Source organism: Sorex araneus, chromosome 4, assembly GCF_027595985.1.
Source record: "Sorex araneus isolate mSorAra2 chromosome 4, mSorAra2.pri, whole genome shotgun sequence".
In the NCBI taxonomy this organism is placed as follows: domain Eukaryota; kingdom Metazoa; phylum Chordata; class Mammalia; order Eulipotyphla; family Soricidae; genus Sorex; species Sorex araneus.
The window spans coordinates 204,401,971-204,422,115 of record NC_073305.1 but is presented as its reverse complement, the minus strand read 5'-3'; positions in this window follow the sequence as shown (position 1 = coordinate 204,422,115).

The window sequence follows — 20,145 nt, the reverse complement described above, 5'->3', positions numbered from 1 at the left end:
AACCCAGGTCAGCCATGTGCAAGGCAAACACCCTACCCACTGTACTATCGTTTCAGCCCCCTTAAGAATTTTAAAGTGCAGCTTTTATACATCGATCTTGGAATCATTTTTAACTAATTTTTATATAAGGCATAGGCTATATAATGATCCAAATATATTTATCTTCAAATAATTAAAATCGCCATCATTAAGCAAATATATATACATATATGTGTGTGTATATATATGTACATATATATATGTATATATATATTCCCCCAACCTTCTTGTGGTTGCGATGGCTGGTGGTCACACCTGCTTGGTTGTAGGTCTGCTTTCCAGAGGTCACTGTGGTGCCACCTCTCTCTGGTGGGACATGAGCATCTGTGCCTTGCAGCAGCTCCTCATAGACTTTCATCCTAAATTTCCCAGGCACTTCCCCAGGTGACAGGGGTGAATGGAGAGGAAAGCAGTACATTTCCTTCTCCACACTGCCGCCTCTCTCCCCCCAACTTTGCATTAAGCCACCTGGGGAGCTATACTTGTGTGCTGGTGGGAGTTCATGTCTACAAGGGAACACTGGGCTCCCATCACTTGCTGATGTGCACTGGACAGTCTGCAGTGCCAGCAATCCCAGAGAGCAGGGCTGCGTGCGGGACGATGCTTGGTACATGTGGGTGGTACCACAGATTGAACTCTTGGTCTCAGGCTGGCAAGGCACGTGATTATTGTTGCTCAGCCATCCTTAGGACCCCAAATTCATTTATAAATATGGTATATAACATTTTTATATATGAAACAGGGTCTAAAGTGCCAGGTCCATTGTTTTGCAAGTGATTTTTTTTCCTAGCTACTGCGCCTCTTTTGGTTTTGTGTCTTGCACCTTACCTGACAATGATCCTGTCTTGGTGACCGTGCTACAGAAGCCCTCAGGGGACAATGTAGTTTGTTGTGTTACGTTTCTAGCTTTTGTGTCTTATTTTCATTTCTCCCTCCTCCAATCTCTCTTCTTCTTCATCATCTCTCTATAAAACTGTTTTACTTCATTTTTCTTCTCCTCCTTGTAGGGTTCACTCAGGTACCAAATGGCAGCCAGGTGATGAAATAATGACACATTCCCGAAATCAAAGATCACCTGCTCCCTCAGGGACCAAAGACAGGGCACAAACCCTGTCCCAAGCCTGGTGGCTCCCAGGCTATATCCCATGCTTACCAAGTGTGCCTCTCCCGCTGGTCTTTTTCACCCTTTCTACCCAAGGCAACTTAAGAATCCACTTAGTCTCTCCCAGGGGCTGCAGTTCTACTCCAGCCTCATCAGTGGCTTGTCAGGTTTGCCCAGGAGCACACCCCAAATAAACTTCTCCTATTTCTTCACTTAATTCATCTCTGTCCCTCCGTCGGAGCTGGTCAGGGTCTCCAGATCTATTACTCCTGAAATTCGTTTCTCTGAAGGAAAGGTGAAGAATCCAACCTAAGTAAGATTCAAGACTAACTTTCCTTTCCTGAAAAGAGTCATTCTTTCCTCCAGCCGGAGTCAATAGTTCCCTGAGAAATCAGGTGGCAGGGGTCATCTCCCACACTGGGTAGAAAAAGTGGAAGCCAGGTGTGGTTTGATGGCCAGCTTGTGGGGCTGGTGAAATGTGATATCTGTATGTGCAGTGCAGGGGCTTACCCCAGATGCTCAATAATCCTAAACTTCCCTAGACACTTCCTGGCTAACTCTGCTAGCAGACTAGTATCATTTAAACAAGACAGTAAACAGCTCCTTTTCACTGAAGTTAATATTGATTTCTAAAATAATATTGCCTCTCATATTCTGGAAAATATATAGAATCATAACCAGTACCTTAATTTATGAACTAGAAGATAAAAGCATTGCCTGGCTTCCTGTGTTTATGCAGACTACGAATAGCCATGAAGTATTTGAGAACATACTAACCGTGTCAATAAGAGAGAAAAATGTTTCTGTTGCCAGTGCCTTGGTAAAGTGGGGAAGTGGGAGGGGTAGAATGAAGAAACGAGTGCCTCTAGCTCTCTACTCTACCTCCTTTTGATGTCAGTGGATCCCAGGGGTGACTCATGTGGACTGGGAAGGAGAAAGATAGTCACTTTCTCCTGATCTGCCTCTGCCACCAGCGACCCAGGGTTACTGGGTTCTTGTCTCGCTCACAGAAAGGATTTCAGGAGTAGACAAGCAAGAAGCAAAACAGATTTTATTTGGAGAGTTTTTCCTTTTTTTTTTTTTTTTTTTTGCTTTTTGGGTCACACCTGGCAATGCACAGGGGTTACTCCTGGCTCTGCACTCAGGAATTACTCCTGGTGGTGCTCAGAGGACCATATGGGATGCTGGAAATCGAACCTGGGTTGGCCACGTGCAAGGCAAATGCCCTACCCACTGTGCTATCACGCCAGCCCCTATTTGGAAATTTTTGAAGGTGTGGAGGGGGAGAGAGAGAGTAACTTGTTTAAGAGAGGACACGGGCTTCTCTAAGGGCAGAGAGAGCCCCTACACATACCCTGGAATCAGACATGAAATCACAAAAGCACACATCTCAAGAGGGGAGATTCAGACGACACATGTGCTCGGGCACCATGTGTGTTTGGCCACGTCGGCACAAGCAGCACATGGGCTTGGGCAGCATATGTGCACCCTTCCTTTGTTCAAGGTGACCTTTTTTAATAATTTATTTATTTTTAATTAGTGAATCAATGTGAGGGTACAGTTACAGATTTATACATTTTTGTGCTCATGTTTCCTCCATACAAAGTTCGAGAACCCATCCCTTCACCAGTGCTCATTCTCTACCACCAGTAAACCCAGCATCTCTCCCACCCTCCCCAGTCCCGTCTCCCCCCCACCCCACACTGCCACTATGGCAGGGTATTCCCTTTTGATCTCTCTCTCTGATTAGGTGTTGTAGTTTGCAATAAAGGTGTTGAATGGCCATTGTGTTCAGTCTCTAGTCTATATTCGGCACGCATCACCCTTCCCCCGCATGACCTCCGACCACATTTTACTTGGTGTTCCCTTCTCTGAGTTGCCCAGAATGAGAGACCAGCCTCCAAGCCATGGAGACAACCTCCTGGTACTTATTTCTACTAATCTTGGGTGTTAGTCTTATAGTCTATTATTCTATATTCCACAGATGAGTGCAATCTTTCTATATCTGTCTCTCTCTTTCTGACTCATTTCACTTAGCGTGATACTTTCCATGCTGATCCACTTATATGTAAACGTCATGACCTCATTTTTTCTAACAGCTGCGTAGTATTCCATTGTATAGATGTACCAGAGTTTCTTCAACCAGTCATCTGTTCTAGGGCACTCAGGTTTTTTCCAGATTCTGGCTATTGTAAACAGTGCTGCGATGAACATATAAGTGCAGATGTCATTTCTTCAAATATGACACGGAACTAAGCAATCTAGTAAAAACAGAGATCAACAAATGGGACTACATTAAACTAAAAAAGCTTCTGCACTGCAAAAGATACAGTGACCAGAATACAAAGACTATCTACAGAATGGGAAAGGATATTTACACAATACCCATCAGATAAGGGGTTGATATCAATGGTATATAAAGCACTGGTTGAACTCTACAAGAAGAAAACATCCAACCCCATCAAAAAATGGGGCAAAGAAATGAACAGAAACCTTACCAAGGAAGAGATATGAATGGCCAAAAGGCACATGAAAAAATGCTCTACATCACTAATCATCAGAGAGATGCAGATCAAAACAACCACGAGATACCACCTCACACCACAGAGGCTAGCACACATCCAAAAGAACAAAAGCAACCGCTGTTGGAGAGGATGTGGGGAGAAAGGGACCCTTCTACACTGCTGGTGAGGAATGCCGACTTGTTCAGCCCTTTTGGAAAACAATATGGACGATTCTCAAAAAATTAGGGGTTGAGCTCCCATTTGACCCAGCAATACCACTGCTGGGAATATATCCCAGAAAAGCCAAGGTGACCTTTATAGGGTTTCTCCAACCTGTCCCCAGGTGGCTTCTACTTAGGTAAAAGTCCAAGCCTAAGGAGGTCTAAGGAGGTTACCAGGGGGGTTGGGAATGATGATGGTCTTCTTTGAAATTCCTTTCCTGGCCTTTTGTTCCTGCAGGAGCTTCTTGTGGGTCTGTTGCTGGCATCAGGTGAGGGTCTTATCAGGCCTTAGTTCCTCTTTTTCCTGTTTTCTGCAAGGTTGGCTTTTGCCATTGCCTTGGGAGGGGGCCTTCTCTGTTTACCTGCCTACATCACCTTGCCCGTTCACACTCAGGGAAATGCGTGGCTTGGGTTAGGACTGGTAAAGTCAGATGCAAGCACCTACATGGTGCAGACATTCACATCCCACAGGACCACGAGGCAATCTTTAAGCTGTGCCCAAAATGGACTTGTTTGGCCTGGTGTGGGAGCTAACTCCCGACACCCAGTTTCTCAGGAAGCCATGGACTCAGGATGGAGTGAGGAATCGCTCTTTGCAGGAAAAGAAATCAGTTTCAGGAGGAGGTGAAATAGAGAATCAAGTTATTAAGTTTTACTGAACAAAACTTACTAGAAAGTGGAAGGTTTGCTCAGGACCAAATGGCCGGCTGATGACATAGCCACACATTCCCCTCGTCAAAGATCACCCTGTCCCCTCCCACACTGAAGACAGGACTTAATGGCCTGATGATGGCCCGTCCCAAGCCTGGTAGCCCCCAGGCTGCATTCCATGCTTCTTAATCAAGCTCCCACTCCCACAGGTTCCCTTTCCCACCCAAGACAACTTAAAATCCCATTAGCCTCTCTCAGGGCTCTGCACTACCCCAGCCTCACTACAGGTCAGTAGGGTCCGCCTGGGAGCGCACCCCAGTGAACCCCTCCTGTTTCTTCACTTTACTTGTCCCTCTCCCTCTCTCTGTGCCCAGTGAGTTCTATGACCTTTCAGAAAGATGCAGTGTGGCCAGGGAGAAGGAAAGAATACTTGTTTAAGAGAGAACAGGAGCTTGAAAGAGCAAGCAAGCAAAGAGGCTTAGAGACAAGCAATCGAGAGACATCTCCAAATGAGAACAGTCAGGTTGCTTTGCGGAAAAGGTTTTATAAAATTTCTCCAATTTTTTTTTTCAGGTGTTTTCTGAATACAAAGACCTAAATCAGGGCATCGAGGGACAGAGCGGTAGCACAGCAGGTAGGGCATTTGTCTTGCATGCGACCAACCTAGGTTCGATTCCCCTGTCCCTCTCAGAGAGCCCGGCAAGCTACCGAGAGTATCCTGCCCACACAGCAGAGCATGACAAGCTCCCCGTGGTGTATTTGATATGCCAAAAACAGTAACAAGTCTCACAGTGGAGACATTACTGGTGCCCGCTTGAGCAAATCAACGAACAATGGGACGACAGTGCTACAGTGCTAAATCAGGGCATTATCATAGAAAAGCCTTGCACTGTTTATGGTCTGCTTATAATCTTATCTGTTGTTCTATTGATAGAGATTCTTCTGTAGATTCTATTCTGAGGGGTCCACCCTTCTCTGGGTAGAGCCTTGGATTGTGCGTGTAGGTGGTGCTTCAGTTTCTCCTCTCCAAAGAGCTCAGGATCTAAAATATTTTTTTATTTTTTAATGAATCACCATGAGGTATAGTTACAGACTTACAAACTTTTGTGCTTATGTTTCAGTCATATAATGATTGAGTACCCATCCCTCCACCAGTGCCTGTTCTCCACCACCTATGTTCCCAGTATTCCTCCCATCCCCTCTCTACATTCCTCCCCCCTCCCCCCACCTCTGTGGCAGGCACATTTCATTTTACCCTCTCTCTCTTAGGGTGTTGTGGTCTGAAATGCAAGTTTTGAATGGCCATCATGTTTGGTCTATAGTCTACTTTCTGCATGCAAGAGAGCTCAGGATTTGCATTCAAAGAAATGTGGTCTAAGGGCTAGGAAATCTCTTCTTAAATTTTATTATTTTATTTTATTTTTTATTTCCTCTAAAGTAAATTATAAGGGCTTCCCTATTGATCTGCCTACAACATTTCTGTTCTACTTATGGTAAGATACAATTTATCAGGTTTTTGTAGAATCAAATTTCTTTTCAATAGTAAGTCAGTTCTACGTAAAAACTATTGACCTCTTTGTTGTAGTTAGATAGGTAAAGGGATCTTGGCAATGTAATTTTGAGAAATAATAAAACTTAAGAAAAGATATCCCTGTATTACAAACCATGATGCCCAAAAGTAGAGAGAGAATATGGGGGAAATTGTCTGCCATAGAAGCTGGGGGAGGAGTGGGATGGCGGGGGGGGAGATACTGGACACATTGGTGATGGAAAATGTGCACTGGTGGAGGGATGGGTGTTCGATCATTGTATGATTGAAATTCAATCATGAAAGCTTTGTAACTTATCTCATGATGGTTCAGTAAAAAGTTTAAAACATTAAAAATTTTTTTAAAAATAAAGAAAAGATATCCTAGCTCTTCAAAGTCCTGAAGACTACATCCCTTTGACATATCCTGAACTCTGAGAAAAGAAGCAGAGACACCACCTAGTACAGAAATCTAAGTATCTGTCCAGAGAAGGGTGGATTCCCTAGAAAAGAAGCTACAGAAGAATCCATGAGCTATGAGTGAAAAATGAGCCATATTTACTTTAGTCCTATACTTCTTTCCTCCCTGGTTATGGAGTTTGCTTCTCTTCTTTCCAGTAAACTTTTCTGTTTTCTAACTCTTGGGTCTGAGCATTGTTATTACTCAGTATTTCACTAATGAAAATATTGATGAACCTGGGAACCATGGATGAAAAAGGAGACACATCATCACCACTCCTGCATCAATGCCTTTGGTTGTAAGAAAAATTTGTCTTTTTTCCTAACTGATCCTGGGTCTTGGCCTATAAGATATGTCTTCACATTTTCACATGCACTGTCGTCCCATTGTTCATCAATTTGCTCTAGCGAGCACCAGTAATGTCTCTATTGTGAGACTTGTTACTGTTTTTGGCATGTTGAATAGGCCACGGGTAACTTGCTAGGCTCTGCCATGTGGGCGGGATACTCTCAGTAGCTTGCCAGGCTCTCCAAGAGGGACAGAGGAATTGAACCCAGGTTGGCCGCATGCAAGGCAAATGCCCTACCTGCTGTGCTATCACTCCAGCCCAAGTCAATGGTAAATTTATAAATTAATTTTTTTTCAAAAACTTTAGAGGTATATAAATTTAGAATATGATAAATTATTCTGTGCTAACACATTTTAAAATTTAAATAAAATAGGTAAATCCTGCAAATATAAAATTTACTAAGAGTAAAGAGAATGACAGTTATTTTATTATAGAAATTTTTTTTTAATTTTATTGAATCACCGTGAGAGAGTTACAAGCTTTCATGTTTGGGTTACAATCACACAATAACCAAACACCCATCCCTCTACCAGTGCACATTCCCCACCACCGATATCCCCGGTGTAACCCCCCTTTCTCACCCTCTCCCTGCCTCCATGGCAGACAATATTCCCCATACTCTCTCTCTACTTTTGGACATTATGGCTTGTAACACAGACACTGAGAGTTCCTCATGTTTGGTTCATTATCTACTTTTGGTACACATCTCCCATCCCAACTGATTCCTCCAGCCATCATTTTCTTAGTGATCCCTTTTCTATTCCATCTGCCTTCTCCCTTCTGCTCATGAAGCAGGCTTCCAGCTATGGGGCAATCCTCCTGGCCCTAAAAGGGAAAGCTTTGATGGTCAGTTCAGTCTCCAAATCAAAAATCACAGCCTTGGCCCCATTCCTATAAATAGTACCATCAATGCCCTTCCAGGGGTCTAATTTTTGTGTTTTCCCATTTAATCCCATCTCAAGTAAACTCAAGACTTTGTGTAGAAAAATATTCTATGCCTGTACTTGACATTTAATACACACTTAAGTGTTTTAAATGCCACATATGTTCTTAATTTATGCTACCGTTAAGGCTTTTGTCATATATTTTATTCTTCTAAATGTTTTTCTGAGCTTTTATACATCAAATAATTTTTGTAATTTTGAGAAACATTCATTTATACTTAATTTTACAGTAATTATAACAAACAGGAGTTTAGAGTGACAGCGTGTTAAGTGTTGAGTGTTAAATTAAAATACAAATATTAAAATTTCCCTTTCTTATCCTAATTCTACTATCATAGGTTACCTCTGTCTGTTTAGATGAACATAGATTCTGGGGTCTGACTTCTTTCACCTATGAAGAAAGTTGATATCCACTCATGTCCATATCATTACAGATCTGTAATTTCTCTTTTATTGCTGACTAGTAAGTACGTTGTATAAAATTACCAGTTTGATTATCCAGGCTCCTTTTTTTTTTTTTTTTGCTTTTTGGGTCACACCCAGTGATGGACAGGGGTTATTCCTGGTACATGCACTCAGGAATTACTCCTGTAGGTGTTCGGGGGACCCTATGGGATGCTGGGAATTGAACCTGGGTCAGCCACGTGCAAGCAAATGCCCTACCCGCTGTGCTATCACTCCAGCCCCTATCCAGCCTCCTCTTTCAGGGTTTTCTTTTCTTTTTTGCTTTTTGGGTCACACCTAGCGATGCTCAGGGGTCACTCTTGGCTCTGCACTCAGGAATTACCCCTGGCCGTGCTCAGTGGACCATATGGGATGCTGGGAATCGAACCTGGGTCGGCCAGGTGCCAGGCAAACTCCGTACCCACTGTGCTATCACTCCAGCCCCTCAGGGTTTTCTTTTTAAAGAAGGACTCCTTCCTGCTCCTCTTAACTCTGCTGTCTGATGTGGTAGCCTGCTGAGGTGGTGGTCTGCCTATCTTGAGCCTAGTGGAACCTCTAAAACTATGTTTTTAACTTCCCTCTAAGTTTCGGTCTGTTTTTTGAGGCTGCATAGATCTACCAGATCCCCTGGGTTACCAAGTAGGGCTCCAGGGCTGGGAAAGATTAAATTTCAAGGTAGCCAGGTCCTGGAGAACAAAGCCATACCTCTGGCTTTGTGGTAATGTTGGGAGAGTAAGAAAGATCTTACTAAGTAGTCTTTGGCCTCCTGAATTAGGGGTGTAATTAATAGAGAACTTTCCCTTCCTGTCACCCTTTAAGACTGAGTCATTTCAACTCTTCCCCAGCACTGAATACCCTTCAGTGTTCGTTGACTGGCCCTCTACTTTTTCAATGCACTGCTCAGTGATGGCCTTCAGAATTATGTTCTTCTTGGGTGGTGAGTGGGGCCCTCAGGGCTGGGAGCAACTTTGGGAAAGTCACCATCTGCTAGAGAAGGCTGGGGATTAGTGGTCTCTCAGATAAGCTTGCACAGGTTATTCAGTTTATCTTTCTAAAGTCAAGACTTGACCAATTTGCCAGACCCTGGTGGTCTCTCCAAAATTTTCCCTCAGTGACTTCTGTGACTTTTCCTCTTGGACAGGGTTTCTTTCATCCACATAGCACCCACACTAATCCTGTAAGGGAGAGACAGGTGAAGAGAGAACTTGGGATAACAGTTGCCTCCTTCTTTTTCTCCTAAGACATTTAAGCCTGAGAACACTGGTATCCATCTCTGTGTCAGATCATAGAAGCTGCTTTTAAACTAAAGAAATTACTGTCAGGAAAATATAAGATGTGAGGCACTCTTGTGTGGATTTCAGTAGGGTCCAGCACTCAGAACTCTACACAGCCAGTCTCTTCCTAGTTCCCCAGGGTTTAGATATTGGAAAATCCTATGTTAGATGTCTGACAGTCTTAGAAGTTTAATTTAATTTAAATGCTTGATGTTAGGGGCTGGAGTGATAGCACAGCGGGTAGGGCGTTTGCCTTGCATTTGGCCGACCTGAGTTCGATTCCCAGCATCCCCTATGGTCCCCTAAGCATTGCCAGGGGTAATTCCTGAGTGCAGAGCCAGCAGTGACCCCTGTGCATCGCCGGGTTTGGCCCAAAAAAAGCAAAACAACAACAACAACAACAACAAAATGCTTAATGTTAGATGCTTAGCTTAGAAGTTTATATGCTTGACCTTAGATCCTTGACCTTCTAATAAGTTACCTATTCTTTTTTTAAAAAAATTTTTCTTTTTTTTCTTTTTTTTTTTTTAAGTTACCTCTTCTTAAGATTGGAGTTGATTTCTCAATACAGAGACAACTGAGGATTCTCATAGAAATGATGAAAAAAAGAGGCTGCATGGGAGTGAAAAGTCAGAAAAATCCCTTAAAACATAAAGGGTCTTTCTCTGTGGTTTGGGAGCTTAGTCATCATGGGAGATGTGTATTATTAGCCAAGCGTCAGGAGAGTGGGTTGGAATCCCATATGCTTCCTGATGATTCGCTTTGCAGTTCTTGGTCTCTCACCAATGCATGGTAATTACTTACCTCCTCTCACCGCACAGCACAACTAACAGGGTAAAGACTGCAAGAGATATCTTCCTTTGTTCTCTTAGAGCCTGCTTAGAAGGGAGGAGGACATGGAACACACGGTTACAAATAATTAATCACAGGATTTTAAATTTAGTCCCCAGTCTGGATATTATAGTCTCTGTCTATGAGTAGATCAGAAAACTTCACGAATCACAAAATCCCGTCCATCGTTGATTTCTCAAGCGGGCTCAGTAACCTCTCCATTCGTCCTTTCCCTGAGATCTTAGAAGTCTCTCTTGACTTGGCCCTCCCAACGATGCCGCATTAGAGGCTCTTTCAGGGTCAGGGGAATGGGATCCAGCTGGTTACTGGCTTTAGCATACGAATACACCATGGGAAGCTTGCAAGGCTGTTCCATGTGGGCAGGAAACTCTCAGAAGCTTGCCAGTTTCTCCCAGAGGGAGAAGTAGGGCGGCCGCGCGCTTCTGGGAGCTCACTTTTAAGTCTCTGGATGTTGGCCGTTGATGGGATTACACACACCTGGGTTCCTCTGCCGGTACCTTCATGCGTGAGGCCTGTCCGAACGTGTGGAGAGGGGCCTCAAGCATGGCTGTAGCTAGGTTCTGGTGGTCTTTGGCCGCTGGGAGCTCTGGGTCGGGGTGGGGAGGGAAACTGGAGCCCATCCCCTCTGAGGGGCCCCGGAGAAGACAGCCAGGTGTGCGGGCAAGAGACTCTCTGAAAAGTTAGTTAAAATTTATTTTACTTTTAGCATTATAGATTATGAAACCGTTATTGGTATCGGTAGGGTTTCATATACAAAACATTTCAGCACCAGGCCCTCCACCAAGTGTCTGCTTCCTTCCACCATTGTCCCAGTGTGTGCCCACCTACTCCCTGCCCATTCTTCTCTTGTGGTGAGCCTCCTGCTGAAGATCAAGTCTCAGTTTCTGTTACCTTTGGGCATTTGCTATTCCTCTGCCATGTTTCTTTATATCCTGCATGTGAGAGAGACAGTTCTGTGTCATTCCTCTCCTTCTGGTTAACTTCACTCAGCATGATACTCTCCTGATCCATCCACATAAATGGAAAATTGCATGATTTTATCTTTTCTTAAAGCTGAATAGTATTCCATTGGGTGTGTGTACCATAGTTTCTTTATCCAGTCATCTGTTCTGTTCTTGGACACTTAGCTTAGTTCCAAGTTTTGACTATTGTAAATAGTGCTTCTATCAGCGTAGAAGAGCAAATGTCTTTTCTGAGTGGAACTTTTTGACCCTAAGGATAAAAAAAACCTGGAATTTCTAGATCAGATGGATGTTTAATTTCTAATCTCTTGAGAAGTGTCAATATTATTTTGCAGAAAGGCTGGCCTAGTCTTCATTACCACCAGCAGTGAATAAGGGTCAGAAATTTAATTCTTCCATATGGTCCCCCAAGCACCACCAGGAGTAATTCCTGAGTGCAGAGCCAGGAGTAACCCCTGAGCATCGCTGGGTGTGACCCAAAAAGCAAAAAAAAAAAAAAAAGAAATTTAGTTCTTAAGTATGATAACCATATACCCTGCTTTAGCTGGAGCAGTCCTAATGTCTCTGATGTAATTATTAATGGTGTGTCTTTCACTTTCAGAAGATTGTAGTTGATACAGTAAGTTACACAGTCACTTTATCTTTAAGGAACTTTTTTCTGATGAACATAGCAGGAGAATGCAAGAATAAGATCAGACTGTGGGTGAAGACTTTTGAAGAGTTCTTGAGAGAGCATTTCTGTGGATTGCTTTCAAAGCATCTCTTTGCATTGTGATTTGACTACTTCTGAGGGAGGCCTAGAAAGATAAATCATACAGATGGCAAATCAAGAAAAGCATAGGAAGATCATGGGAATATGGGTAACCATCGCTGGAGGGAGATAACAAGATTCCTAGAAGCCAGAAGGGCAGAGGAAAAAGCTCCTCTGACTTCCCTTCCCACTGTCATGCTCCTTGGTCCTTTCCTCTTACCATGGATTCAACTTGGATGTGGAGGAGCCCACAGTCTTCCAAGAGGAAGAAGCCAGCTTTGGACAGAGCATTGCCCAGTTTGGAGGGTCCAGGCAGGCTCTCTCCTCTCCAGTTGCCTGCAGTAAGGTGATTCCATGTGACACACCTGTGAGGAGAGCAGCCTGGTTTGAGAAGATTGTCCATTCCCCGCCCCCGAGGGCCTTGATACCCAAAGATACAAAGGTGTCTTTGCACAGAGCTTGTGTCCTTTCTTGGAGGCCTTTATTATTTTTAATTTTTTAAATTTTATTTTCATAAAGTTGTTCATGGCAATTAACTACATCCTATATTCCAACATCAGTCCCACCACCATTACACCTTCCCTCCACCATTATTTCCAATTTTCTCACCACCACTAAAGCCTGCCCCACAGGCACATAATAAATAATTCATTTTGTATTGCTTGTTATGAATAATATAGGATGTCCTGGATATCTGTGACAGCCAGGTCACCGGATGGGGGGGAGATGGGGAGGGACAGCCTGTTCCTGCCTCTTGAAGGCCTTTAATCTTCTCTCCATGGCATGTGACCAAAGCAGTCACCCATAGTCCTGTACTTAAATGGGGGGCCCTTACTTGGAATAATGTTTCAAAGTATCCCTCTTGAAGTTACTAATCTTTGTATCTGTGTTTTGTAAGTAAAGACCATGGAACCAGAGAGAAGCTGGGGAGAGCGAGCCATAGCCTTGCCTCCTGCATTATCTAGGTCTCCACTTCCTGGGGAGGGGAGGGTTCTCAGTTGCTTGATATATAAGTGTCCACTGCTTCCCTATATCCAATGGCTTAGGTCACCTGCCCTGTGAAGTCCTTTCTGTCCCATGAGTACCCTTAAACCTGCAGGAGTATTACATTCTCAGATCTCAGAGAGAGGGACACAGTGTGACATAAGTTAAACCAAGTCTGGAAGGCATAGGAAGGGGGAAATCAGATTTAGCATGGAATTTTAGCAAGGCTTCTCAGAGAAGCTGATTTGGACAATGAAGCCTGAGAGCATAGGGAGATTCAGCTGGGCCAAGAAGAAGAAATGACTAAGTTCTAAACGCCCATCTCTCCTAGTTCTCACCTACCTGGAAGGCCAGGAACATAGAAAAAAGATAAGAAAGTGCCTAGAACCAGGATTTTGCTAGTTTTTTTATTTTATAAGTTAGTCCACAATATTTTATTACATTTAATATTCAAAAACCAATCCTACCACCATTACACCTTCCCACCACCAAATTCGAGATGTTTCCATTCCAAGTCCCAATCTCTGTCCCAAAACACAACTGAAAGAATATATTTTGTATTTTCTTATATATATATATTCTTTCAGTTGTGTTTTGGGACAGGGATTGGGGCTTGGAGCGATAGCACAGTGGGTAGGGCATTTGCCTTGCACTTGGCTGACCTGGGTTATATTCCTCTGTTCCTCTCAGAGAACCCGGCAAGCTACCGAGAATATCTCGCCCCCACAGCAGAACCTGGTAAGCTACCCATGGTGTATTCTATATGCCAAAAACAGTAACAAGTCTCACAATGGAGACATTACTGGTGCCCGCTCAAACAAATTGGTGAGCAATGGGATGACAGTGATACAGTGATACAGTGATGATTTGTTGCCTACTGTCTGTACCCCATCAAATATGGTGTGGCAATTATGGAGAATAGGTTAGGAGTGTCTTATGATGTGCAAGGCAAACGCCCTACCCACTATACTAACAGAAATATATTCACTCATATGTTAAGCTTGGCATGAGTGTATGGAGAGCGGCCTTGAGCATGGCGGTGATTGGGTTGTGGAGGTCAGCTGCTGGGGCTGGATCCCCTGGGAGGGGGAGGGCTCTCACCAGCCCCCTCTAGGGTGCCCCGAGTGAAGCAGCTGGAGTGGAGTCCAGTGGCATAGCTATGGGGGCCTCATGTTATGCTCCCGGGAGAAGTAGCCGTGTGATCTCTTTGCTAGTTTTGTTTTGTTTTGAAGTTTAACCTATAAGTTGAAGCCTACCAATGGGAAAGGTAAAAGTGCAGTAAATAAGCTCAGTAATAAACATCACCTCGATCAGGTATAGACAATCTCCAGTTCCCTCGGTCCCCAGTTTCTTCAGTCTCCTGGTTATAAATACCAAATAAACCAAAACTAGTCACTGTACAGTTTCTATCAACATCTGCTTGTATGTAGGCCATTTTCTTTAAAAATTGATTATAAAGCTATTGATTGGTTATGAATAACTAAACCATTTAACCAAAAAATTAAATGATATATGGTGGATGACATTCTTATTGCTAAGGAGTGATAGCACAGTGGGTAAGGTGCATTTGCCTTGCATGCGGCCGACCTGGGTTTGATTCCTCCGTCTCTCCCAGAGAGCTTGGCAAACTACTGAGAGTATCTCACCCGCACAGCAGAGCCTGGCAAGCTACCTATGACATATTCTATATGCCCAAAACAGTAAGAACAAGTCTCACAATGGAGACGTTACTGGTGCTCGTCGAGCAAATCGATGAACAATGGGATGACAGTGATACAGTGATAAACGAATTGGTTCTCCTGATTTCAATTCCTGGCTGAACTGCAAAGATTGAACCTATTGTCGGGAACTGACTGGGGTAAAGAAAGACATGCTGATCACTAGTTTAAAACTAAATGTTTGTGGGGCTGGAGAAATAGCACAGTGGGCAGGGGACTTGTGGCTGACCCAAGATCATACCAGCAACCCACATGGTCCCCTGAGCCCATCAGGAGTGATCTCCAAGCACAAAGCCAGGAATAAGCTCTGGGCACAGTTGGTGTGGCCCCAAATCAAACAACAACAACAACAACAAATACCCCCAAAAGACAACAAAAAACAGCTAAACAGCTAAACCTAAAAACAGTTCACCCATTTAAGCTGCAAGTACCAAAAGGCTCTCTCTCTCTAACCATCTACTTAGGTTTTCATCAGCAAGTGCAGGATACACAGGGATTTCAACTTTCTAGAGAGCAATGACCCTCTAGAAGGAACTTTTTTTTTAAATTTATTTTATTGAATCACCAAGTGGAAAGTTACAAAGTTCTCAGGCTTATATCTCAGTTATACAATGTTCAAACACCCATCCCTTCACCAGTGCCCATATTCCACTACCAATAAAAACAAAAACAAAAGCAAAAACAAAACAGACAAACAAACAAACAAAAGAAAAAAACAGATTACATCCCACCCCTCACCCCCCAACCCACCCCGTAGGTGAGTGATAATTTCACTTCCTTTTCTCTTTACCTTGATTACATTCCAGATTTCAACACATAACTCACTATTGTTGTTAGAGTTTCAAAACAGACTCACTATTTTTGTTGGAATTTATCCCCTAAGAATACAGCTCTATTAATAGGGAAATATTTGATAATAAGTTTTCCATTGATGAGAATGAAGAGATAAAATGTCGCGCAGCCGCGGTAGCGGCCACGCGGTTTACAATTTCTGTATTATAGTAATTAAGTCCGCGAAGATTTAAGTTTGAAAATGAATCATTTCTCTTCCGGGAACAGCAGTAGCCAAAGTTAGTTCACAGTCTCCATACATGGGTGCAAGCACTTGCTGGAACCCCAATTCCTAAAGCTGTCTCTGGTTCCCGCTTGTTCCACATCCACAGGCTCTGCAGGGGCATGGGCGCCGGCCGGAGCCGAGCACGGGCCCCGACTGGGGCTGGCCTTGTATCCCGCGGCTGTTTCAAGTTCAAAGCACACATTTTTTTTTTTTCCGCGCCAAAGTTCATACCTTCTCAACGGACCCACAAAATGTCGGACACCACGCCTCTAGAAGGAACTTTTAAGTATCCATTTAACTAAGCTTCACTTGGCAAATTAAAGAAAATACATGAGCATTTGTTCCATTTTCCTATCTGAATGAGGAGTTTTTACCAAAATTAAAAAATGTATCTCTTCTCAAGTAAGTTTAGAAATACATTCATATTTGCATAATTTTAGAAATAGATGTAGATTCTCAGAACTCCTTTAAGGTGTACAAATTGAAATTATTTACATTATATTTAAATTGTTCAAGTATTTGCAGAATCACCCCTGTCTTAAAAGCTAGAGCTTCACATTAACGGCCATGATGCAGAGACTCACAAATAAATCTTGGAAGAGAGTAACAAGCTACAGAGATGCTTGTGCATCCCAAAGTCATCTCCAGTTGTATCACCCTATTGAAAATTTTAGAATCCCTGGAGCGTGCAGCAGCAAATGCAGTCGTGTAAGATTTCATAAACTCTATTCCACTGATGTACCAAGAGCAGTACACCACATTTGAGGGTGCTAAGATAGAAGGCAATTGATCGCAATCCAAAAACTAAATAAATATTAGCACACAGGCTCAACATGTAACAACATGTTAATAATCTCTTATAAAAGGGCTTAATGGCTCTAGAGTGAGATACAACAATCTTTCCTCTAAGGAAACTTTTTTGGATCATTTAAAACACATTATTTATAACAAGCCATACAAAATAAATTATTTAGGACCTGCTTTGGGGTCAGATTTGGGTGGTGGTGGGAGAATCTGAAATAATAGTGGTGGAAAGGTGTTATGGTGTTGAGATTGGTGTTGGAATATTAAATGTAATAAGTTATTATGAACAACTTTATAAAAATAAAATAAAATTGGGGGCAGGGGAAGCTAGAGCTTCAGGAAAATTTCTCAAGCAATTCAAGGTGGCTCAGAGTTATGGTTCAGAAACAAAATCTACATACACTGGAAATGCTATTTTTATTTTTTTGTTTGGGTTTTTTTTTCTTTTTAGGTCACACACGGCGATGCACAGGGGTCACTCCTGGCTCTGCACTCAGGACCATATGGGATGCTAGGAATTGAACCCAGGTCAGCCACCTGCAAACACCCTACCCGCTGTGCTATCACTCCAGCCCATCTGTTTTTATTTTTAGTAGTTATTGTTGTCATTAGAAAAAGTCATACATGCAAGCATGTATGCACAAACAAACAAAAAGTCCAGCACAGTCTTTCTGCATATGTGGGCTAAACAGATCCTAATGTTTGAATAGTCTTAGAAGTGGCGACTGCCAATATCTTCCCACACAGATTGACACTTCCTGATTGCTTGGTGATACTTCCTTACTCAAAGTGCCCTCTCCCCTCTCCCCATGACGACATGCTATGGTTTTGCTTTCAAACTCATGGTGGGAGCCCCCCTGGAGGTGGTGGCAGTCAACCAAACAGGACAGTTGTATGAGTGTGTGGTGGCCACTGGCTGTGTCAGCCTGTATCACTGCATACAGTAAGTGACTCATCTTAGAATCGGGGCTCTCAATTCTCCTTCACCCCAGTACCTTCTCCTTAGGGCCCAGCCTTTCCTCCTAGATGAGAGTGCGCCGGTAAAAGTAACTGTCTTTGTTCCTTTCCTTAGTCCCTCCAGAGACTATAAACATGTCCCTGGGTCTGTCCCTCGCAGTCTCCACCAACCGCTCCTGGATCCTGGTGAGTTTCTCAGGGTCCCAGGAGGTTCTGGAGGGGAGAAACAGAGGCGAGATGAGGTTGAATTAGAGGGAATGAGGAGGGGGTGTTCTGGAGGGCTTTCTTGACCACACATCCCTCTCCCCTAGGCTTGGGGCCAACCATGTACAGAGCCTGTGCGAACATACATGTTGAAGCCTCATGCCTCCTGTTTAGCTCCCAGCTGTAGATCATCCAGACATTCCCTACCACCCTGCCAGGTAGGTGCCTTGGAGACAGCCCTTCTGTGTGGACACTTCCGGGGTGATGGGGCTTGGAGGGAGAGATAAACAGGGAAGATAATGGACTCATGTGCGGGCTGGGTCCCCCTCTGAGAGCTTCCTGAGCATGGGTGGGCCAGGGAAGCTGTGGTGCCAGGTGTGGTGGACTTTATACCTCAGGTAAAGCTTGGAGCTGAGTGGACAGAGAGAACAGAGAAGAACGTCAGGACTTTTAGTGATACTATGTCCTACTGAAATGTGTGTGCAGCTGGGGCGGGGCTGTGTCACATAAGCACAGGGATATAGAGTGCTCCGATATGTCATCAGGGCTTATGAAGTGGGATGCCTGATGAACATGGGACATAGGTATGTAAACCAGGGGCAGACAAAGCAGGTTGAAGTAAAAGTGCCAGGCACTGTGGATATATGTGTTTGGCACCTATATATATATCTTTTCAAGATTCTTTTTGTTTGTTTGTTTTTGGGTCACACCTGGCAATGCACAGGGGTTACTCCTGGCTCATGCACTCAGGACTTACTCCTGGCGGTGCCCAGGGGACCATGGGATGCTGGGAATCGAACCCGGGTCGGCTGCATGCAAGGCAAACACCCTACCCACTGTGCTATCGCTCCAGCCCCCTTTCAAGATTCTTGGTAAATAGAAATAGTTTCCATTTTATAGATGAGGAAACAGGCCCAGAGTGGTGTGTTCCCAGTGCAGAGAGAGTGCCAGAGCCTCAGCTTCTGCCTAACTGGCCTGACAGGCTGGGCTGGTTTCTGAGAGGTGCTCAGGTAGTCAGGAGCCTGCAGACAGTAAAAGGAATCTCAAGAGGCATTTGGAAGGAACTTACCACCGTCCTGACCTGAGCGAGGACATGGGGGTGGCTTTTGATTTAGTGAAAAATGGTCACAAATTCAAGTTGTGGAGACAGAAGCTTCCTGTGCTCTCTCGCTCTCTCTCTCTCTCTCTCTCTCTCTCTCTCTCTCTCTCTCTCTCTCTCTCTCTCTCTCTGTGTGTGTGTGTGTAAGATAAGAAGAGAAATGGGAAGCACCTGGGCCTTTCTGGGCCTTTTTGTATGGTGGCTGGATTTTCTACTTGCTGAGGAGGCTTGACGGGAAGCCATCTTGCGTTTCTTCTGAGTGTTGGGTGAAACATTTGCTGCTTGAACAGGCTCGGTGGGGAGAGAGTAGGCTGCAAGGAAAGGCAGCTTTACCTCAGTGGGTCCGGCAAGCTGCTCCTCATCACAGAGCACTGTGCTGGCCTGATCTCCTGCCACTGTGGGAGCAGCACAGGCTGTGGGTGCTGGTGGCACAATCCCTGGGCCGAGCTACATCCCTGCCTAGTAAGAAATCGTGTCATTGTTCCTCTCGTTTGGACTCCACAGGGGCAGGGACGGCATCTTTGTATAGAGCTATGGTCTTAGATCACATTTCTCAGTAAACAAACTCTGAGGCTCACGGGGGAATGTTCTCAGGGCTGGGGCCTCTGAGATGGTGAGGAAGGTAGGACTGGGAGAGGGAGATGATGGACCGTGATAGGAGAACATGTGGAGTATGGTTGGAGCAGAAGTTATCCCTAGGAGAATGTCCTGCCATAGAGGCGGGGTGGAGTGAGGGGGAACGGGGTGGGGATGGTGGGAGGGATACTGGGACCATTGGTGATGGAAAATGGGCACTGGTGGAGGGATGGATGCTTGACCATTGTATGACTGAAGTGTAAGCACGGAAGTTTGTAAGTCTGTAACTGTACCTCATGGTAATTCACTAATAAAAAAATAATAAAGAAGTTATCTCTAGGAGCAGGAGGTATAATCTTGGGCAAGGCAACTCCCTTTTAACTGGGGCAGTTCCTGGTGAGGAACTCAGCTTGGATCCATTAACAGCCTTAAGATTATTAGCAGGTCTGTTCATGCATGTATACCCTACAGCTGGGAGTAATGCCTTCATCCACATGACGAGCACAAACTACTCTCAAGGCAAGTGATTTCAGAGCTAGAAAAATGCCCTGTGCTTACTGATTATGGTAATAGCTGCTGACTCTATTGTACATGTTAGATTCTTGTATCTCTGCAATAATTTTATAATAATCTTATTATTAGCTCTATTTTATTGATGCAGAAAA